This window comes from Lissotriton vulgaris, chromosome 11, assembly GCF_964263255.1.
Source record: "Lissotriton vulgaris chromosome 11, aLisVul1.2, whole genome shotgun sequence".
NCBI classification, from domain to species: domain Eukaryota; kingdom Metazoa; phylum Chordata; class Amphibia; order Caudata; family Salamandridae; genus Lissotriton; species Lissotriton vulgaris.
This window is the reverse complement of record NC_141699.1, coordinates 142,335,060-142,358,979: the sequence shown is the minus strand read 5'-3', so window position 1 is coordinate 142,358,979 and position 23,920 is coordinate 142,335,060. Positions and strand designations below refer to the sequence as shown.

Here is a 23,920-nt window from a genome sequence, read left to right as displayed (position 1 = left end):
CTGAGCCAAGGTAGGAGGGAGATGGGTCGGTAGTTGGAAGGATTGGATTGATCGAGACTGTTTTTTTTTAATAAGGCTTTGACCATAGCTCTTTTCCATAGGGGAGGGACGATGCCAGTATGGAGGGAGGAATTGAGCAGGTCTTGGATGGTGGGTGATATCTGACTGGTTATCTGGATGAGAACCCGGGGGGAACTGGATCAACGGGTGATCCAGATTTGACCTGTCCCATGATTTTTTCTAGGTTGATTAGGTCTAGTGCCGGGAAGCTATTGAGAGCGTTAGGTGGGAAATTCGTGGGGCATATGTCGGCAGAGTCTCTAGGCGGGGTGGCAGAGTGGGGGAAAGAGGAGTTGATGACTTCTATTTTCTGGTGAAAGAACTCCGCTATTTCCTCACAATGGGTCTGGGTATTGTTGTGAGCCTTAGAGGTCTCGGGAAGTTGCAGGAGGGATTTAGCTATCCGGTAGATCTCCTTGGGTTTAGACGCTGCATTATCTATCTTCTGTTCGTAGTATTTGGCCTGCGCTAGTTGGATATCTGCTTTGTAGTTTTTAATAGCTGTTCTGTAGCTCGCTTTGTCTGCTGGAAGGTAGTCGAGGCGTCATTTTCTCTCGATTCATTTGCAGGCACGTTTGGCCTCCTGTAGATCATTTGAGTACCATGGGGCTGTTGGATTGCCCCGCTTGGGATGGATACTTTTTAGTGGAAGTACTAGATCTAAGGAGTTGGTAATCCATCTGTTGTAATTCTCGTTGCCCTGGATGGGATTAGACGAGTTAATGGGTTTTGTGCACTGTAAGGAGTCCTGCCATTCCGGTAGGGGGATTTTTTGCCAATTGCGTGACTGTTGAGTCATCGGGGGTTTGGGGGGGGGGGGGTGATGGGGGAGGGTCCAAGTGAATGGAATAAGAAAGTGATCAGACCAGGGAAGGGGGGAAGGGTTTTTAACGTGAAGGTTGGGACAGTTGCTGAAGATGGGATCTAAGAGATGGCCTTTTTGGTGCGTGGGCCCAAGGACATGTTGATGTAAATCAAGGGCATCTAAACTTGAGGAAAGTTCTCTGGCGGTGGGGTCGGTCGGGTCATCCAGATGGATGTTTAGGTTGCCCAGGATTGTAAAGTTAGCAGAGCTAAGTGCAAGGTTTGCAGCCATCGACGCAAGATTAGAGAGAAATTGACCTTGTGACCCTGGCAGGCGGTATATGAGCATACCAGAGAAGGTATGAGTGGGGCTAAGTTTTATAAAGAAAGGAAGACTGTCTGGAAGATGCACAGGGGTACTGGTGACTTCGTAATCTGCTTTATGGATTACTGCTAGACCACCGCCAATTCCTATTTTCCGGTCGAGGCGGAGTATTTGGTATCCCGACGGGAGTGCTTGTACCAAATCGGGTTCTGAGTGTTCCTGCAGCCACGCCATTTCGCCAAGCTCCGGGCTTGGCGAAATGGCGCCAAGGAGTATTGGGTTCAAGATGCCTCGTCAGCGCTAAGTCCGCTGCCTTGGACAAATCGTTGCCAGTGAGGGTGAGTGGTTTAAAAACACAAGAAATAAGTGACAATAAGTATTTTTTTTAAATTCGCTCGCTCCCGGCTTCCGCCTCAAGAGCTCAACGTAATGCTTTTACCAGGTGCCCTAAATCGGCGTCTATAAGTAGTGGTCGGCGGGGAGCGTGGCCTCTGAAAGAGGCGTGGCCTCCGGGCTTGGCGAAATGGCGCCAAGGAGTGTTGGGTTCGAGATGCCGCGTCAGCGCTAAGTCGGCTGCCTTGGACAAATCGTTGCCAGTGAGGGTGAGTGGTTTAAAAACACAAGAATAAAATCACTAAGACAAGCTGCTCTCTGCCGTTAGATACCACATCAGTACTCCCTCTTAACATCAGGCCAAAAACACTGCTGACCTTTCCTCCCCTATTACGAGAAGAGACGGAAAAGCTAATGTGAAGGTAAAGTCAGGCTCGCCTCTTGACGTCTTGCCTGCAAGAATTTCAGCCTCTCTTGCCAATTTGCTATCTGATCCCATATGCTCCTTATTGAACTTATCTCTGAAGGAAGGCCACCTACCTTTACCATGAAAAGCTGCTCAGATCATCCCAATATGGAAAAACACCAAAGCTTCCATGGAAGATCTTTCAAACCTTTGCCCTGTCTCCCTCTTACCGTATCTGAGCAAAGTCCTGGAAAAACATGTGAACAAACACTTATCTGACCATATCGAATTGGCTGGCTACCTAGACCCATCTCAACGAGGCTTCGGCCCCAATTACAGTACGGAAACTGCATTGGTGGCCATAAAAGTCAACATCAGGCTTGCCTTAGATCAGGGCCAATCAACCCTCCTGGTGCTTTTAGATCTCTCCGCCGCTTTCGATACAGTCGAACAACAAACTCTGCTCAGAAGAATGAGGGAAGCAGGGATTGGGAGTGCAGCATTGCAATGGATGATCAGCTTCCTTTCTGATCGCACCCAGACTTTTAATCTGGGCCCATATCGGTCCAAGACAAAAGAACTGACCAAGGGAGTGCCTCTGGGCTCATGTTTAAACCCAACTTTGTTCAACATCTACATTGCCCCCTTGGCCGCACTTTTAAGGAACTACGGGTTTGTCCCAATATCCTATGCTGACGACACCCAACTTACCTTCTCCTTTAACAAGTCATCACTGACAGCTCAAGCCTCCTTCTCTTCCGGCATGCTAGCCATCTCACAATGGTTGAGAAATAACTTTTTACAACTGAATGCCGGAAAGACGGAAATCATGCTTTTTGGAGAGGCCCCGCTATTATGGGCACCAAGCTGGTGGCCCAAAGAGTTGGGAACTGTTCCAGCCCCAAAAACAACAGCAACAAATCTAGGGGTGCGTCTTGATCAGGCTCTCACAATGAAAGAGCATGTAGCCCATACAGTTGGTGCATGCTTTCATATGTTGGGCCTGCTGAGAAGAGCTTTCCCCGATCTCCCTGACCCCTTTCAAAAGACTCTTATTCAGACTCTGGTGCTGAGTAAACTTGATTATTGGAATGGTCTACTGATCTCGGCTAACAAGTCAGCTCTAATTTATCTCCAGGTGGTGCAAAACACTGCAGCAAGTTTAGTTTTAAATGCACCTTACAGATCAGCTTCGCTCCCTCTCCTACAACAACTACACTGGTTACCTGTACGGAAACTGGTGAAGTTTAAGATCTGCTGCCTGACTCAAAAGGCAATATGGGGAAAAGGGCCCTCCTATTTGGCGGAGAGGCTCCATCATTATATCCCACAAAGGGAACTGCGATCAAGGTCGAAATCCCTGCTCAAAATCCCTAGGATTAAAAAAACACGACCAGGAGGAAAGACCTTTTCATATCAGGCACCTTTCTTATGGAACCAACTTCCATTGGCCTTAAGACAATGCCCCGACCACTTGAAATTCAGAAAGGCTCTGAAAACCACCCTTTTTTAGACCAGCCAACCGTCACAACTTCTTTTGCAAATCCGCAAGTGCCGAGATACCCCTCCGGGGGTGATTCATGCGCTACATAAGCTTATAAACATAAACATAGGCAGAATTGTTCTAGAGACCCAGAAGGTTTTCAAGGGCATTCCCAAAAAAGCTTCAGACAAATGACACATGGGAAATCTCTTTCTGCATCAGACATTTTGACGGATAGCAATGATCCTGGTCCTCCCCCTGATTGTTAGGGGTGCTCAAGTCACTTTTGGAGTAATGTATTTCTACTTTTTAACATGGGTGTGCATTAAAGATCATGGTGTATGCATAATGGTTTAAAATGTTTTCTAGCTATAACTTTCTTACACTAGTATGCATAATGGTGTTACAGTGTTGTATTTTGAATCAAAGGCATATCATCCGGTATACCTCAGGTTGTAATGACTGGGACAAGGGATGTAAAGGTAATGCCCTGATTACTTACCGGTAAACTTCATTACTCTTAGTCCTACTCGTCCTCACCACAGTCATTACAAACTCACCCACCCTGCTTCCGTGCCTTCAATTAGGCTTACATATTTCAGGAGAATTTTGGATAAGGCTACCAATATGAATGAATGTATGTATGTGTATATGTATATATATATATATATATATATATATATATACACACACACACACACACACACATATATATATATATATATATATATATATATATATATATATATTTTTTTTTTTTTGTATGTTCTTATATAGCGCTCGAATCACCCGGAGGCATCTCGGCGCTTGCATTGGGAACCCGTCCTGGCTTTTCCCTGTGAGATAGCCCCTACAGGGCATCCCCAAGGTGAAAGCCAGGCATCCCGCCGCGGGGGGCCGTTGTGGAGATTAAGCAAGCTTAATGCCCAGAGTTGCATAGTGCGAACCCATGATTAGGGCAGGCACCAAAGCGAGAATTATCGAGTCCGTGGACATTTGAGCTCAAGACCCTGCCGCGTCGGGAATTGAACCCTGGTCCCGGGTCTGATCTCTGCTTCAGGGTCTGCCTGCTCTAACCAGTGAGCCACGCTTATATATATATGCAGAACAGCTCCACAGCAACCTCCGATTTCGTAGAACGGCGAAGCAGGAAGACAGACCACATGATCAGGTAAGTGAAGTTTCTTTATTTTTCAATCTCAGCAAAGACGCGTTTCGGGCTCGAAAGCCCTTGTTCACAGGCGGAGAACAGTGACCATACGCCATGTTAGAATATTTAAAGACGTATCTACCCACACACATCATCAAGTGCCGATCACATGATCACTAGACACAGAAGAAGTACCGCTATCAAGCCAAAATGCTATAACATATTGCTGCAATCCAATGTATACAAAACAATTTCAGCAGTGTTAGCAGCTATTTAAAAGCATGGATGCAATTTATAATACCATATAACTGTATAAATACAATAAATAATTTCATTATATATATATATATCTATATCTATATCTTGATAGTACTCCACCGAAATTGCCGAAATTCCACAAGGACTGGATATATATAAGTCCATCCAGGGGGGGTGCGTAGGGCTTACCAAGAATTCGCATGAGTTTTTCCTGTCTGGAGGTAGAGTCTCACCTAAAGGTGTAATGATTTTGATGAGGACAAATAGGACTAAGAGTAATGAAGATTACCTGTAAGTAATCAGGGCATTTTAAGTAATGATATTTAGGATAGGATATAAGCTTATAAAGCGCTCGATTGCCGAGGCGTCTTGGCGCTGGGGTGTATAAAAGAGAATAGGGCCTGAGTTACTGCAGTCTAAAACGAAGTGAACTACCAGGTTTTCAGCCCTTCCCTAAAAAGCTGCTGGCTAGGTTGAAATCTCATGCCCACCGGCATTTTGTTACACAGCTTTGCTGCACAGTACGAAAGGGTCCTGCCTCCCCATCTTGCTCTCCGGATTTTGGGTGTGTGGATAAGGCCCAGGTTTGTGGATCTGAGAGTTCGGATGGGGGGAGTAGAGTGAGAACATTGTCTTGATGTCATCCGACCCACCTCCATAAAGTGCCTTGTGCATCAGACAGAGGGCCTTAAATTCTACCTACTGCTGAATGGGGAGCCAGTGAAGTGCCCTTATCCCGGGTGAGGTGGAATCGCCCTTAGTATGTTTAGAGGTAGTTGTACCGCTGCATTTTGTAGTGACTGAAGTTTCCTCATCTGAGCTTAATCAATGCCCAAAAAAAGGGCATTGCAGTAGTCTAGATTGGACAAAAGAAGGGCCTCCATTACCGTTTTCTGTAGCTCTTGAGTGATAAAGGGAAAAATCTTCCGAAGGGTCTTCAATAAAAAGAAACAGGAGGAGGTTAGATTGATGACCTGAGCTGAGAAATTGAGCTGGTCATCAAAGATGACTCTGAGGTTCCTGACCATTGAAACATGACAGGGACAGTCACCAGCCTCTGCCGGCCACCATGAGGGTAAACCCTTTCCAAACTCTCCTCCCTCTGTCTTTTCTGTGTTTATTTTTCAGGAAACTTTGGCTCATACAACTCATGATCTCAGTCAGGCAGGCATGAAAGCCAGCAGCTGTGGTCTCAGACTGGTCAGACATAGATATCGCAAGCTGAGAGTCATCAGCATAGAAGACCAGTGCGAGCCCATGTTTCCTGATGAGTCTGGCCAACGGGGTGACATAGATATTAAATAAAGTTGGAGACAGGGCAGACTCCTGTGGCACACCACATGGGAGACGGAAGCTGTCGGATTGCAGACCATCCCAGCTCAAGCTCTGCTCCCTTGCCTCCAGAAAAGAGGAGAGGAGGGCCAGAGCTGACTCCTCAATTCCCACATCCTTCAGCCGTGGCACTAACACCGCGTAATTCACTGTGTTGAATGCTGCCGATAGGTCTGAGAGAATGAGGACAGCTCTGCCCACCACTGTCCCTTACTCTCGGAATCCCTTCCGCGGCGGTAATCAGGGCCGACTTGGTGTAGTGACGAGGCCGTAAACCATGCTGTGTAGAGTCAAGCAGGCCATTAGCATTCAGGTAGTGAGTCAATACCCTATTGACCGACTTCTCCAGGACTTTGGTTGCTAGCGGCAAGCCAGAGATTGGACGATAGTTCTTGGGTTTGGTGGGATCCACAGCCGCCTTTTTAAGAATTGGCCTAATACATGCTCTTTTCCACACAGTGGGATATATCCCTGATTTCAGAACTTGATTGACCAGAGGGGTGAGGAAGTCACTGATCTTCCCGGAAGCCAGATGCATAATGGAAGGGGGGCAGGGATCATTGAGTGATCTAGATTTAATAGACAGTTGGAGATTATTTACCTCGTCCTTCGAGAGTGGTTGAAAGCAGGTCAACTGGCACTGGTCTATATTGTCCATAAAATGTATTCAGCTGCTGTTATCCATGACAGCCGACGTACTAAGAAGATCATCATAAATTAGTTGAACCTTGTTCTGAAAGAAAGAGGCATGCTTGTTGTAGAATGCTTGGTCTGGTTTAAACAAACTGACCTGCTGTGGTTTGGCCAGCAGTTTATTAGATTTAAAGAGCTCCTTAGAGGAGTTCCCGGCCTCCTCAATCTTTGTTGTGTAAAACTCACGGTTGGCTGCAACAATTGCTTCCTTATACTGTCGCTGTGTCATGTTATATGCCAGTTTACTCTCTCTACTGTAATCCGCTCTCCATAGCTGCTCATATCTCCTGCAGTTTACTTTTAGGCATTTGAGTTCAGGGCGATACCCAGGCGATGTTATCAGGCGCCTTTTAGCTGTCACCATTTGTTCAGGTGCGACGCAATTCGCTGCTGCCAGGATCCAGTCGTCAAACTGGGCGACTGCTACATTGTTGTCCCTGGCTAACATAGAGGGAAGACGGCTAAGGGCAGCTTCAAAGTCCGCACGTTAAACCTTGCTCCAAAACCGAGTTTTAATCTTGGAAGCTTTGTATTGGGGACGATGCTTGGGTAACATCTACCTGAGTTTGAAATGAACTACCTTTTGATCTGTCCAAGGAAGTGACACCATTCTGGACAAAATTATGTCAGGTTGTTCATAAAAGTTCCATCCAACGTATGGCCGGCTGGTTCGAGTACTATCTGGGTTAGGCCATATGCGGCTAAGTTATCAAGGAGTCTAGCTGGCGCTGCGTTATTGCTTCACTCCAAATGGTAATTAAAATCATCCAAAATGGTGAGAAAGTCGAAGTCCATGCAGAAGAGACTAGAGCGCCAACCCCTTTTACACAGCGGGCCCACTCTTACAGACGGGCGCGCGGGGTGGGAGGAACTGTCAGGAATATAAGACCACAATTAGAACAGTTGAAAAGAATATAATAGCAGGATTAACCAGAACGGGTGCAATATAAAATACACCAAAGTGCGAAATGCAATTAGCAGCGATGGTGAGCACCAGTGCATACAGAGTCACAGGCTCAAGTCCCCCGTCATACATGCTGCGCGGTCGTTCCAGTGTGGCTTTTAAAGCCCAGCTTAGAAAGACTAGAGCGCCAGCCCCTTTTACACAGCGGGCCCGCTCTTACAGACGGGCACCACGGGTGGGAGGAAAGGTCAGGAATATAAGACCACAATTAAAACAGTTTAAAAGATTGTAATAGCGTGATTAACAAAGAAATGCAATTAGCAGCGATGGTGAGCAGCAGTGCATACAGAGTCACGTGCTCAAGTCCCCCGTCATACACGCTGCTTGGTCGTTCCAGTGTGGCTTTTAAAGCCCAGCGTGGAAAGACTAGAGCGCCAACCCATTTTATGCGGCAGGCCTGCTCTTACAGACGGGCACCGAGGAGTGGGAGGAAAGGTCAGCAATATAAGACCACATTTAAAACAGTTTAAAATAATGTAATAGCGGGATTAACCAGAACAGGGGCAATATATAATACAACAAAGTGTGAAATGCAATTAGCAGCGACGGTGAGCAGCAGTGCATACAGAATCAGGGGCTCAAGACCCCCGTCATATTTGTAGAGGATGTGGCATTATGGCCAGAGCTTTCGACTTTGGAACTCGTGAACTGTTTTGAGTCTCTGCGTTGGTGTTACCTCCTGTGGTTCTGGGCAAATCAAATAATCTCTGCATGCCTAAAAAAGAGAATCTGACCGTGTGTTATGTAAATGATGCTCATGTAAAGTGCTCCAATACCTTCTGGTCAATTTCACCCTATATAAAACTGCAATAATACATCAAAATAAATTGATATTGTAATGATTATCACAGACTGCAGCAATGGAATACACAACCTGCACAAAACCTCCACAAATGTGATCAGTCAAAATGGGAAAGATGCTACAACAGAACACACATCTAATGCAAGAAAGTGTGTAGTTTGATATTGTCAAAGACAATACCCTCCCTAGTTTTCTGTAGTAGTCCGGGAGCACTCTAATACATATGAATCACAACAATGTAGAACATTTTTTTGGTTTATATGTATTCCAAAATATGTAGCACATAAATGAATGTCAAAAAGTATTTGATCATACAAATAATAAAGCCGTCATACAATATACATTGTTTTAGCAGTGCATGAGCTACACTACATTATGATGTTCACAAAGATGGAAGAAGATCAGGCAGTATGTGAATCACAGAGACATGTAAGTCTAACTTATTGGTTAGGTACAAACTATATCGGACAGCCGCCCAAAAAAACGCTGGTGCTGGAAATCAGGGTTCGAGTCTCAAGGTCGCGTTCACATCCTGTGATTCTGGGCAAATCACTTAATCTCCCCGTGCCTGAATGTGTAATGTAAATATGGTGCTCATGTAAATACCTTCGGGTCGAGTTCGCGCAATATAAAATATGCACAAAAAAGAGGAAACTCTGGCCCTAGATGTGGTCAAATCTGTTCACACAGCAATTTAGCGTCCCTTGCTGGTTAATTAGGTCTCACGTAAGTGATAAATAGGACGAGAGTATAGAGGTTCAACCAAGCTCTGAAACCATCGCAAATTTCGTCGAGTGCATGTGCTCGTGCACGCGCTCCCCGAGCCGCCTGCCTCCAGAGCTTCACTTCAAAGGGCTCCGCTCCCCCGCCCCCTGCTTCACACTTTTCACGGCCGCCAGGCCGTGTCTCACATTTCTCCTCCCCACAGCAATGCCAAGCAAAGAGCTTCCCTGCTTTCACTTCAAAGGGAACAAAGGAATGAGCATTTCCCGGCCGCTTGCATTTCCCGGCCGCTTACATGGTCACAGTACTTTAAAAGCTACCAGCAGCAGTAGACCGTGTGTGCTCTCTGCACTTCATTCTATTTACTGTTGATGTAAAAATATTGTTCTTTTTCCTGATACCTGGCTAAAAAACTCCGAAGAGCCATTGCCGTGCACAGCCAGGCCCAGTCACTGGGACGGAACTCGCGTCCCATGATTCTCACAAAGAGTCCTACTGTAAACCTGCACCTCCCCATGCCCCAGCGCAGCTTTCACATTCACAGCAGCGACAGAGTGAAGGCTTCAAAATGACTGCCGCGAGCCGATCATTTCTATCAGACGCAGGACTCCGAAAGGGTACCCTGCAGCAGACTTCATTACATAACCTAACATTGCCGGATTTGCATTCAACAGGATGTGGCCTCGGGTTTACTGTCTTGGGGAAGTACTATTCAGCGCCTCGACGCTTGCATTTCCCGGCCGCTTTTCATTATTAGTTGGTGAACTTTGTCAATGTGTTAATTGGCCCAGACCACATGGGTGCTGCTGCAGTGGACATCACACATGGTCACAGTACTTTTAAAGCTACCAGCAGCAGTAGACCGTGTGTGCAGTAGGCTTCATTACATAACCTAATATTGCCGGATTTGCATTCAACAGAATGTGGCCTCGGGTTTACTGTCTTGGGGAAGTACTATTCAGCGCCTTGACACGAAAAAATGTAGTGCTGATGCAGCAAGTGCCAGGTATCATCAAATGACCCCTCGTCAGCAGTCTTAGGTTATTTCGGAAGAAAACCTTCTTTGTGTTCAGGCACACAAAATGCTTGTTAAAAGCGTTTTACATGTTTGCAAAGTATTTCTGAATTCCACTTTTTAGAGTGCTCTTCGGTATGAAGGGTTAGACTAAAAGGAATTTTCCGAGCCTTTCTGCCCTCTGTTAGACTCGTTTTTTTGTGCCTTTCTGCCCTCTGTTAGACTCGTTTTTCCCTTGTTTTTCTGCCCTTCTGCCCTCTGTTAGACTCGTTTTTTGTGGCTTTCTGCCCCCTGTTAGACTTGTTTTTTGTGCCCTTATGCCCTCTGTTCGACTCGTTTTTCCCTTGTTTTTCTGCCCTCTGTTAGAATCGTTTTTTGTGCCTTTCTGCCCTCTGCATCACCACATCATCACTCAGCGCTACCCCAGCATCACTCTGCACCACCACATTTTCACTCAGCACCACCAAATTATCACTCAGCACCACCACATTATCACTCAGCACCACCACATTATCACTCAGCACCACCACAGCACCACTCAGCACCATCACCACAGCACCACTCAGCACCACCACAACATCACTCAGCAGCACCACTGAGCACTACCACAGCACCACTAAGCACCACCACAGCATCACTCAGCAGCACCACTCAGCACCACCACAGCACCACCACAGCATCACTCAGCACCACTCAGCATCACCACAGCATCACTCAGCACCACTCAGCACCACCACAGCATCACTCAGCACCACCACAGCACCACTCAGCACCACCACAGCACCACTCAGCAAAACCACAGCACCACCACAGCATCACTCAGGGGCACCACAACATCACTATGCGTTACCACAGCATCACTGAACGCCACCCCATCACTCGTCGCCACCACAACATCAATCCGCGCCATCACAGCATCAATCTGTGAAACCATTCAACTACAACTGGTTCAAATATGTTCTCTCAATGTTTCAAGCTTTATTACAAATGTCACAAAAAGATGTTAATATTTCACTTCTGTTCTTGGATTTTCGTCACAATAAAATACACTGAACATTATCTTCACAAAAGTTATTTACAAAAGTTTAAGTTTTTGCCATTATAAATTACAATCACTTTTATTTAAGTATTAATTATTTTAAAAAAATTAAAAGTCATTGTTATTTGTAATATCAATATATCTAAGTCACGTAAATACAAAACATGTTGCATTACAAATGCTATAGGTGTCACATTTGTGAAAGTTATAACTAATAGCATTGTAAATGACAAGCTATTAATTTAGCTATTTTCAAAACCAACACATAAATTAAAAAAATGTCATTTGCAAGACCAATAGCTCAAAGTTTCCTAATGCGAGACCTATTGCATTGCAAATGCTTGTTCTGTAAGGTCACTATTATGACTACTTCTTGCTCTACCGACAGCGAGTCCCCTTTTTATTTCAACATCTAGCGTTAAGGAACCCATGCCAAGCAATTGTGGTATAACTCGTAACTCGAGGAGGTTTAATGTGTAGTAGAGTTAGGAAAAACAAAAGAGAGACTGCAAAATGGATTACAGCGCAGTTGCCGTCGAAATTCCTTCCCTGAATGTCTCGGCCATATTGGAACGGCAAAATATTTATACATACATCGTTGTTAACGAAAAGACAGAAACATATGTATTTGAAACGTATATAATTCATAAGAGTTTATTAATCTAACTCGGACAAAATAAATTTTAAAATTATATTTATGTAAACTTGGTAGTATAGTTTTCACAGAAAAATACATAAACTCGAAAAATATTTCTTAAATAGCTAAAACTGGGCTAATTGTGGTAACATTCTTAGCGATTTTCATTCAAGGTACTGAGTTACAGGCGACAGGTTTCGTAATTAGTGTGAAGTACAGGTATTTCAAGATGGCGGTCCAATTTAGCACTAGAATTCCCAGTTTTATACTTTTCGTTTTTCGTCTCCTTTCCTTTTCCATGCTGTATGTCTGGATACCGGTAGCCCGTGGTCCGAGAATAGAGTGAAGCACATTTGCCCCGTGTGCCTACCGTTCCCGCCGGAAGTACCGAATCATAGCACCTTTAGCTGTCGCGATAGTTGGTAGAAGCCACACGAGACAGCTATTCCGTAGAAGCCTTCAATCTCGGGCTCCTGCATGTGCCGGTTGGAGTTCCTGAGACAACATTTTGCAGAAAGCGGAGGCCCTCCACTGCCTACCGGTAATGTCTATATATAGTTTTAGATGGGGCAAAGTATTAGAAATGCCGTATTAATCACCCAGTGTTATTATCTTTCTGTGTCAAGTCATAAGAGAGTGTGGAACGGGCTGTTATGAGACAATCTCCTATTATCCCTCAGATGATATCGTGACGACCCAGTGCTGTTCCATTGCACGCTGCGCTACCAGGTTTGGCAGTAGATGTAATAGCACCACGGCCTCCTCCCCAGTGCTTCCACTGGGCGTGGTCCAGTTTTAACTGTGTAGGGGTATGCAAAAGTGAGAAATGTTATCACCCTAGTACTGTCATCCTAGCACCATAACTGTCAACCTGTTGGCTCGTGGACGCGGTTGAAGTCAAATATTTAAGGGGGTAAATCTCATTAAAGCAAAGATAGGGTAAAAAGCATTTTTTGGATGATGGTGCTGTTTTGCGAAAACAGTGAGCATATTCAGGGCTATGGAGACATGTTGCTTTTTAGAACATTGAATGCCACCGATAAGAGGGTCACATCCTTCAAATGAAGGTGAGTTGAGAAAGGTATGGGAAACCATTCCTGGCTAGGAAAATGTCAAAACCATATAGTCTAGGACACGTCTGTAACTGGAGACTGTTATGGTAGGTGGTAACTTGCTGATATTTTTACATTGCGACATCTGCCAAAGCCTTAGGGGCAGATTTACAATAACTGGTGCATCCATGCGTATCAGCAGGGATGCGCCAGTTGTTGTGCGCCGCAGCTCCGCCAACCTGGATGTGCCGCATTTATAATGCGTCGCACGAGGGGGCAAAAACGGCACAGATGTCACGCATCCGTGCCGTAAAATCGGCACATTGGTGGAGTTGCGTCGCAAGCGCAACGCAGCTCCTGCAATGCTCTGGGGGGCTCTATCTCCACAATGCTGCGTCAATCCTTTCGCACATTGGTGGAGTTGCGTCGCAAGCGCAACGCAGCTCCAGCAATGCTCTGGGGGGCTCTATCTCCACAATGCTGCGTCAATCCTTTCGCCTGCTTCAAGCAGACGCAGGGTTTTGACGCAGCATGGGCCCAAAAGTGACTGAGTGAAATCTTGTAGATTTCACTCGGCCAATTTTGGGAGGCATTCCTGCAGCAGAACGCCCCTCCCCCTGCGATGCAACGCCTCCTTCTGGCGCAGGGCTTTACAACGTGACGCATCTGGGAGATGCGTCGCATTGTAAATACCCCGCACCGTGGCGCATCTTTTGCGCCACCGTTACGTCACAAAAGTGACGCAACGGCGGCGTAAAAGAGGCGCAAGGGGCTTGTAAATCTGCCCCTAAGTATCTTACGACTGACGCAAGCGTAGCTTATGTTAATTTAGAGTGCTGATCTCCTTGTGTAGTGTCTGTGAATAACTGCCCTACTGCCTGGGTTATTTTGTCCCAAGTGCCTGTTTAGTTCAAGGCCACTTTGCCTTTTCATAAACAGTGTGAGATTATGTTGCTGTAGAGACTGGCTCACGTGGGAAGCAGTGATCAGTGAAAAAAGTTCAAGCATTCACGTCAATAATTTTCAGTTCTATTAAGAACAGAGAGACAAGGATTATGCTCCTCAATCTTTACGGCAAATTTTCAGCAGACAAAACAGGAAAAACACAAACTGCATATCCCATTACCCATCAACCAACCTCCGTGTCCTCAATAGAATTGAAAGTTCTTGAAGCGAATGACTGAAAATGTTTAATATGTCGGGACCGAAGGCTCATGTTATGCTTGTTCAAAGCTTGTCTACAACCACAGAAGCTACATTAGCAGTAGGCTTGGAGGAAAAATGTTTAAAGTAGAATCGGAAGACCAGTCGGACGCCCTCATAATTTCCTCCAACCAAGAACCTAATACAACAAACTTTGATGCCATAGGCCTCGAACAGAGTGGGCACCAACCACACTCAAAAGCCATTTAATCCAATGGGCCAGCACGGCAGATGCCAAGGGCCCAAAGGGTTTTTTCAACACACTCAACAGTTGCCCTACAGGTTCTTGTCTAACAGGTTGAGTACGATTTCATAAGTTTTAAGGCATTGAACTACACATAGTTGGAAATTATCTGGAAAACTAGAGTATGTAATGCATCTGGAAAAAGTCTTTGTTAGTCTAGTAATTTGAAAAGAGGCTCTGTTGGAAGTAAATACTATACCTATGATGGGACGGAAAATACCTTTGCATTGCAAGAGACATGCACCCTGCCCTGAGTGGCAACTGTATGTGCACCATGACATAGGCCTGTCTCACGGATTGTGGTCCTGTTGCGCCGGGAGGGGCGCCCAAAGTGCTAACCTCATACTGGTGGAAGGCTACCACCTTCATCAAGAGTTAAACCGCATGAGTTCGGTGGTGGCAGCATACTGTGTAGTGAACGCTATGCATGAACAAGAACTTTTTACCCTGTGTCCCTGGAGTGAGCGATACAGGCCCACTCATCTTTTTAAAGTTGAACGGTACCATCTGAACAGTGTGCACAAATTTAATGTGGGCTGAATCTGTGTGTCTGTTATTGCACAATGCATGGAAGTAACAGTACTGGACAGCATGTGTGCTGTGAAAGTACACTGAGTACAAGTGTGCCACAATGCTACATTACATGGAGACCCTGGGTTCCATTTTGGGAGGCCCAGGTCTGCCTGTTGAAGACATGAGTTATAGAGGAATAACATTTGGTGTCTGGAAATGGACTATAGGAAGGGGAGGTTGAGACCACAAACTTTGTCATCTGCTAAGCAGCCAGACGGGCTGTGTGAAATGGGGAAGATCTGCAAAACTAGTACCTATGTCCAGGACTGGTGCAAAGGCCTGCTAGTTTCCCTGCTGGGTGAGGGGACATCACCCAGGGAAGCCATGATCACCAGTGCTTGCCAAGACCAGTATGCCCTGTGAGGAAGAGAAGAGAATTGAAGGGAGTGGGAACCATTGGGGAGCCCTACTGAGAGTATTCCCTGAGCGAGGTGTGAGGAAACTGCTGCGCACTGACCAGGTTATTGCCCACGTTCAGGAGCTATTCCGCGACTCGTGTATCCCAGGAGAAGGGCCCATATGACCTAAGCTTTGTAATGAGCACTGTGCGGGAAGCTCCAGTCACCCCCAAATAGCAGAGGGGACCACAATTGAATTTAGTGTTGCCAGAGCAACAAGACTTGTCTTCCTTAATCAACGACCTCATATGTAAGGAGGGGCTGGCGAAGGAGTCTGCACCTAGACTGGAAAGTACCACTGCAACCCCGTGTCCCAAAAGAGGCTGCAGGTTCCAACATTGCCAGTATCAACATTGTCAGAAGTTCTGGTCGTTTCCCAGAAAGAAGATTGTGGCTGTGACTGATTGGTTGAGCCCACACTCCAAGACCTGCCCCTAATGATTCTTCTCAAGGCGAGGAAAGGATGCGGCAGGAGACATCACACACTCACTGGGCTCTGGTCCGAAGCTGGAGGATCCCATCCTCAAACTGACCTCCCAACCCCTCTGGGGAAGGAAGATTTATCTCGTCTTCACGGTTTGGGAGCAGCTCTGACTGCTGGGAAAAGCTGGCATAGCTGTTTGAGGGAGAGAGGCTGTGCCTGTTTAGTAGTGGCACCTGTACTGGGAGCAGCCTGACTTCTGCGAACAAGATAAGGACTTCTGAATGCCTGCGGAAAGGGCACTTGCTGCACTGCTGAATGATTTCATACTGCAGGAGACTTGAACTGTGCCTTTGGGGTTCCAGCGTCTCGCTGCTGATGGTACTGTGGCACCGTAGACACCTTTGACAAATTCCTAAAGAGTCAAAAGGGGAACTCTTGAGTACGGCCTAGTAGTGAGCATTCCCTGGATGTGGCCATCAGTGAACGGAGAATAACTGCGTTACAAGGAAGAGGGCAAGACAGGGATTTTGCCCAACATATGCTAGACCTCCAACTTCAAGGGGATTATGTTAAACATTCCTAGGACTTGCAGATTTGTGCAAATAGTGGTGACCATAGTGATTGAAACAATACTTTTGACCCTTCTAAATAGTCATGTTCAGTAAATTTTGCAGATATTTCTAAATCTGAAATCATTTTATTAATAGTCTCAAAGTCCCAATCATCGGAGAATGTGCTGGGTGATACAAAGTCACTTAAAGAAACCTTGAACTGGTGTGGATTCTTAAGCAGCTCCAACGGGCCATAGATGTCATAATCAGTTCTATCACATGCTATACCACTAGGTATAGGAACGGCTTTGATGTTCACTGATGATAGGTCTCTTTTTTTTCACGATGGGATGATTTGTGAGGTTTTAGGACCAAGTTGATTTTCTGACTTGCTGTGTCCATTGTACTGTGTTTTCCCTCTATCATTTGTCCCAAGCTTAAAACTAATATCAGCCAGAGTAGGGGAAAAAGTGCAACCAAACCAATCCAAAATTCAATCCATGGTGAAACTAGATATCTTTTCTAGTTGATGAAACAGTTCTGTTGTTTTTTTCTTTGCTGGCCTTTCTTCGGGTTCACTGGGATCCTCAGAGAATGTATCAAAGTTGATAAAATATCCAGCGGCAGTTCTGACAATTGTTGGAATTGCATCAGGATTGTTATTAATCTTTGGAGTTGCTTCTTCCTTTGTCCTATTGGTATAGTCAGAGGCTGCATAATTGTAGACAGGTGTTTCTTGACGAACTGTTATTTGGGTCTCAAGAGGTATGAGTTCCATGGCTTCGTTGCATAGTCCTTCTTTTCTTACTGCAGGTTTATCAAACCTTATAAGTCTTTCAGTCTGAACCTCTTGGATAGTAGCAAGATTTGGTCTTCTGCTCCATCTTGGGAGTCCACTGGGCCTACTACTTATTATTGGCCACATGTTGTGGTTTGCCAGGTCGATGGACACAACTCGGTTCTCCTTTTTACCAGCAAGGGGCTGCGCTCCTCCTCCCAATTCCTTTTCACTGTTCCTCGCTTCAGGAGGAAGAAATTGGGAGGAATGAAATTCTCCACCCTTGCCCCTGTATTCTGGAACACTCTTCCTTTCTCCCTTAGGTCCTCCTCCCACTATTTAGAATTTCGAAAAGCTCTCAAGACTTTCCTTTTTTCTCAAGTTTTTCCACACTAGCGATCTACTCCCAGTCTTGACTATGGGTTTGCATCCTTAGCGCCAAGAAACCGCTTGGTAGTCGTGCGCTTTATAAATATTTTAAATTCAATTCAAGGGGCGGTAGTACTACTGATCTTGTTCCTTGGATTGCTAAGACAGGTACTGCTTTTCTGTAAGAAGGCCCAAATTCCTTCTTCACCGCTATCTTTTCCCTGACTAGATCCCCAATCTTTGGAATCCAGACCGGTCTCTCTGGGACAGGTGGTTTTTCTTCAGTGGCTGTTGGCTTTTTTGTTGTGTTACTCAGACTTCTTCTTGTTTCATTTAAGTCCTGTAAAACAGCCAAATGATCTTTGACATTAAAGGGTTTTTGTTCCACCACTGAAGTTTGACAATCGAGGTCTTCGATTATCATTCTAGTACCAAACAGTAACTCATAAGGAGTGATTCCCCTCAGAGAATTTCTTAGCAGATTGTTAAGACTACGTTGGACACTTATTAAGTGTTTGACCCACCCATCAACCGACCCTAATACCTTAGCTGTTATGGATTGCTTTATGTCACGTTTTTTTCTTTCCACTACCGCATTACCCTCAGGATGGAAGGGACTAGAATACCGCAATGCAACGCCCAAGCTAACCATAGCCTCCTTGTAAGCTCGAGAACTAAAAGCAGGACCCTGGTCAGAATGTAGCGTGCCGATTGCGTATGTGCCGATAAAGACTCGCAAATCCTTTATAACAGTTCTTGCGTCAGCCGAGCGCTGGGGCCATAACCAAATAAATCTTGTGCAGGAATCCACTGCAACCATAATATATTTATAGTTGCCATCCCTTGTTAAGGGACCACAGTGGTCCAGGTAAACACACGCTAGTGGTTTATCTGAAATCAGAAGGGGCGTCTGTGCAGGACGTTTCACTGTAGAAACTTTTATTTTCTGGCAGATTTCACATTCTAGAACATAGTTTCTAGTTTGTTTCCTCATTCGAGGTCACCAGTATCTCTGTTTTAATAATGACACTGTGGCGGAAACTCCCGTGTGTGTACATGCGAGCCCTTCATGTGCTGCTACAATTAGTCCTAACCTATGTTCGGGATTGCCCTATCCCCCACTCCAGGGATTCGAGCAAAAGGAACATTATTCGCATCAGTTATATATGAGTACTTTACTGGAAAGCCTTTCAGGAGTGTCTTACCACTGTCTTTGACTGAAGCAGTGACAGCTTGCATTATTTCGCTGTCTATTTTTGTTTTTGACCGAGTGATTGCCGCTACGGAAGACGTTAGCACAGCTGCCTTCGCGGCCTCGTCAGCCAATGAATTCCCTGCAACGTGAATGCCATCACGCTGATGACTCGGTGTATGAATCGCGTGAGTCTTTTGTAGTTCTTTCTGTAAAAGAACTACTTGTCCCCAAAGCATTTTATGCTTGATTGTGGCACCTTTAGCGTCTTTGAAGCCATTCTGAACCCAGTTCTGCAAGTATTCATTGTAAGATTGTACGCAGTAATACGAATCGCACACTATTAGGGTGGGGAATGCGCGATCGGTATTTTCAAGCGCCATCTTGAAAGCCTGTAGTTCAGCTCGCTGAGCTGTACAGTCTCAGAGTGATTGCGTTTTTGTGAACATAGGTCTAAATTTACCTTCGCGCCAACGACCTTTAACGATCGCGCACGCAGCACTATAGGCTTGTTTACCCCCAATTGCGGGCTGTGCTGATCCGTCTGTATATATTATACATCCGTAATGTTCCAGAGGCAGAATTAGTCGGCAGAAGACATTCGTGTTCGTATTGGAGAAATTCTTGTGTTTTCAAGCTGGGGTCAAAAACTTAAACATCTGTTGCAGCAAGAGTTAACCCATTGTATTCATCTCGGATGTAGAACTTTAGCATTTGGGATGCTTGCTTTCATCACTGCCTCTAAGGCAGGTACAGGTGTAAAGATCATTATGCGTTTGCCCTGCGCAAGAGCTCTCTCTTTTGCTACTGCAGTTTGAACCGCTGTCAGAATTTTCTCAGTAGAAGTGAACTTCATTTCAGCTTGTGTGTACAAGTGATTTATATGCTATTGGTACTGTTTCTCCTTCATTAACCCCTTCCACGCTGATGACGAGCTGGGCTCGTCATGGCGTAGCCTCCTCGCACGCTGATGACGAGCCCAGCTCGTCACGTAACATGCGCTTTTAAAAATCTCAGCGTACGAGCGGAATTCCGCTAGTGCGCATGAGGTTAAAGGTCAAGTACATGAATCTGCATCTCCCTGGGATGATTCGGATCACAAGATTGCGCACGTTTTCGCGTGTCTGTAACTGTGTTTTTGCTAACATGTCTGTTTGGACTGAACGCAGAATTTCTGTGTGTCCTTGTGTCCAATTAGTTGGTTTGAAATCAGGTTTGATTAGTTCGTAGAGAGGTTTAACCCTTTCTGTGTAATTTAGAATGTAAGTTCTTCCAAAATTCAGGAAACCTAGAATGGACTGTAAGTTTTTCAGCGTTCTTGGAGTTTGGAGCAGTGCACATTTCTCTAGGAAGTGTGCTGCCAGGCTTTTGCCTTCACTTGATAACTCGTATCCTAGAAATAGGACATTGAGGTGGGCAATTTGTGATTTCTTAAAATTGAATTTATACCCTTCAAAAGCGAACCCAAGTATTATGGTGTTCACTCTTTCCAAGTGCCTGTCCAAGTCGTCATCTGTAAGATAGATGTCATTGACCTAAAATAATGCCTCATCATCGCACATTTGTAGTAACTCTCTTACCCTGGCTGAAAATACCCCTGGACTATTCTTGAATCCTTGGGGGAGACGGCAAAATTGTCTCTGCGTCCCCATTATTGAGAAAGCGGTCAGATGCCTGCTTTCAGGTGCAATGTTTTGACAGAAAAACCCATTTGAAATATCTAATGGTGTTTTATATTTTTTGCACACGATGTTATTCATCAGTGCTACACTGTGTGTGCATTTTGCACTGCAAAAGTTTTGCAAGAGTTTAAGTGTCTGTAATCCAATACTAGACGATATGAATTGTCTGGTTTGGAGACAGGAAACAAAGGATTGTTCATTGACGGGGTGCATGTTTCAATCACCCCTTGGTATTCAAGTTGATTTAAAATCTCCCTGACTTGTTCTTTAGCTTCTTGCTTAACTGGATACTGCCTTTGTGCAGTATGTTGATTTTTTTAACTGAATTTTCTGGTTAGGAGAATCCTCATCTCATCCCACATGATTTTTATATAATGCAGGAGCCTGAGCTACTGCCCATTTTCTGGCATAAGTGTATTTTTTATAAATTGGAATATGATTTGAGAAGGCCGGCATAAGTATCTCTTCGCCATGTGGGCACTCCCTGACAAATTCAGGTGGCCAGTCTTGTTCAGCTAGAAGTATGTCATAGCCCTTAGAGAGCTTTTCCCAAAAGAGTGCTCTTATTTTTCTAGTTATCTCCCTCCATCCGGAATGTTACTTCATATAACTTGTGGGGTACACTAACCCTTGTGTCTGCAGTTTCAACCTGAATGCATTCATTCAAGTTCACTGTCTCAGATGATCCTTCAGGATCCTGCGAACTATGGTGACCTCTGCTGCGCTGTCTAGCATTGTTTGAGCCCACTTCCCGTTCTTGAGTTGTGTCCTCAAGATCCTCGGCATGTCTGATCTTTATGCTTGCTACCTTCTTTTTAGGAAATTGAGCTTTTTTACTTTGGTGAACGGGTTCTTTGTCTTTGGACTTGATGCGCTCTTCCTTGTGTTCTGACCGTTCTCTTCTTTCCGATTTCTGCGAGGAAGTCTGAAAAGATCGAGAGGGACGTGTATTATTATCTTGATATCTGTCAGGTTTTTTCAAATTATCCATATTCCTAAGGTTATACCTTTTTTCAGAGTGCTCCCGTTGGGGAGACCTACCTCCCCTTTGGGGAGATCTTCCTCTGGACTGAGAAGAGTTTGTTTAGTGTTTTCTCACTTCTTTTTAGGAGTAGTGAGATTATTTTTTAATAAACACCTTTTCAGGATTTTCTGTTAATTCAGGTTTTACTGGTTTCCCACCCAAACTATCTCTTCCTAATTCTTCCTAATTCTTCATAAGATTTTTCAATAATTATAGCAAGCTCATATGGTTGATCTGTTATATCTGTTTCTTTTAACTTTTGGCGGATTGCCACGGATGCTGCTTCACCTTTAATGTTAGCTAATAATATAGCTGAGACCTGTTTGAAATCTTTCATTAATTTCATACCTAAATTTAAGGCCGGTTCCGGACTGTATTCATTTTGAATCTGCCTCAGAACGTCTGGTATCACCGCATAGACGGTACACCATGTGTTTTTGTGTAGATTGAAGCAAAGACTGTACCCCAAGTGTCACAGTCCTCCACGTGTGGTGCTATCCCCATTGGTTAACAGATTGTCAGAATTCTGTGTTTCTCATAAGGTGTACTATCGGGGAATACTGCCTCTATCTGATTAATTTTTTGAGCTAACCAGAAAGGAATTTGTTCCCTTTTTGCGGGCAATTTACCAATGACTGATGTTATAGTCTGTGGTGGTATTTTATTTGTATTCCCCTGGTGAGGGGTGTGCTGTGGAATCCTTATAGCAGGTTGGACTGTTAAAGTCCTCATGACATGTTGAACCAATTGTCTGTGACCTATGACCCTGCTCGCAGGCAGGTCGCTCTCCACGCTGCTGCACGACTCTGCCTGCATTCTTTTTGCCTAATCTTGTATTTTTCCCCTGTGCCTGTACTTTCTTTCTTTCCCAGACTTGTTTTTATTCCCCTGTGCCTGTACTTGCTTTCTTGCCCTGACTTGTTTTTATTCCCCTGTGCCTAACTTGCTTTCTTGCCCAGACTTGTTTTTATTTCTCTGTGCCTGTACTTGTTTTCTTGCCTAAACTTGTTTTTCCTTCCTGTGCCCAGTTCTCCCGCGGCCCCCGCCCATTTTTTCCGCCGCTGTGGCCCCGCCCACCTCCAATCCCATTCGCCGCCCGCTCCCACCTCCCAGCTGCTCCTCCCTCCCACATCCCCTCATATAGAAGCCGCTACGCGGCTGCGCAACGGCCGCGCCGCTGGCGCACCTAAGGCAAGCCCGTCTGTGCCTGGAGCGCTCCCACCACCAGGACCCCTGGACACCACGAACGCCACGACGCACGACACCGCTACGATGCCAGAACCCTCCACGCACTCCACACCGGACGATCACACACCTGCTTCCTGGCCGCCCCGAAGCGCACCCACGGAGCTTTCACCTGCCGGAACTGCAGCTTCACAAGCATCCGCCCCACCGCGCTGCCGACCAGGAAAGAACCCAACCACCTCAGATGCATCCTTCTCAACACCCGCTCCCCCCGAAAACAGGCTGTTGAACTCAGGGACCTACTCGACTCAACCTCCCCAGATGTCTCCTTCCTGACGGAGACCTGGCTGAACCCCGCCTCGGCACCCCTACATAGCCATAGCCGTCCCGGAAGGCTACAAGATCTCCCGCAAGGACCGCACCAACAGAGCAGGAGGAGGAATCGCCATCGTCCACAGGAACACTTTCAGAGTCTCGACCAACACCGATGACACCCTCAGCACCGCCGAACACCTGCACTTCCAGATCCACACCGACCCCCAACACCACCCTCAGAGGAACCCTCATCCACAGACCGCCCGGACCCCGACCACAGTTCAGCGACTCCATCGCCGACTTAGTCAGCACACACGCCCTCGCCTCCACGGACTACATCCTCCTCGGGGACCTGAACTTCCACCTTGAGAACAAGGACGACACCAACTCCACCACCCTGATCGACAACCTAGCCAACCTCGGACTCAGACAACTCGTCACAACACTCACCCACTCCGCCGGTCACACGCTTGACCCCATCTTCTCCGCAAGCCCCCACGTCTCCTTCAACCATACCACCGAACTCCACTGGACCGACCACCGCTGCATCCACTTCACCTTCAAGAAACGCACCACCGCACCCAACAGATGCCTCACCGCTGCTGAAGCAAAGTCACCGAAGACCAGCTAACCACCACCCTCGCCCAGAGCCCACCCACCGACCATACCGACCCCGACACCGCCGCCCGCAATCTCAGACAGTGGATCACAACTGCGCCAACACCCTCGCCCCGATCAAGAAACCCTCCAATAATCATACCAACAAGAAAGCCAGCTGGTTCACTGAAGACCTCCGGGCCTCCAAGCAAACCTGCCGAAAGCTGAAGAAGATCTGGCTCCGTGAACGAACACCGGACAGCCACGCCGCCCACAAGAATGCCACCCGCAGACACCATCACCTCATCA

The 23,920-nt window shown here is 45.9% G+C and overlaps 1 protein-coding gene across 1 annotated transcript in view; it reads left to right on the top strand.

The window, feature by feature from the left end:
- Window positions 1–12,320: 12,320 nt before the first annotated feature.
- DENR (density regulated re-initiation and release factor) overlaps window positions 12,321–23,920 on the top strand; it is a 61,551-nt gene continuing 49,951 nt past the window's right edge. Inside the window, exon 1 of the mRNA XM_086942946.1 lies at window positions 12,321–12,565. The gene's annotated coding sequence lies outside the window, so the exon portion shown is untranslated. The remainder of the gene's footprint in view (window positions 12,566–23,920) is intronic.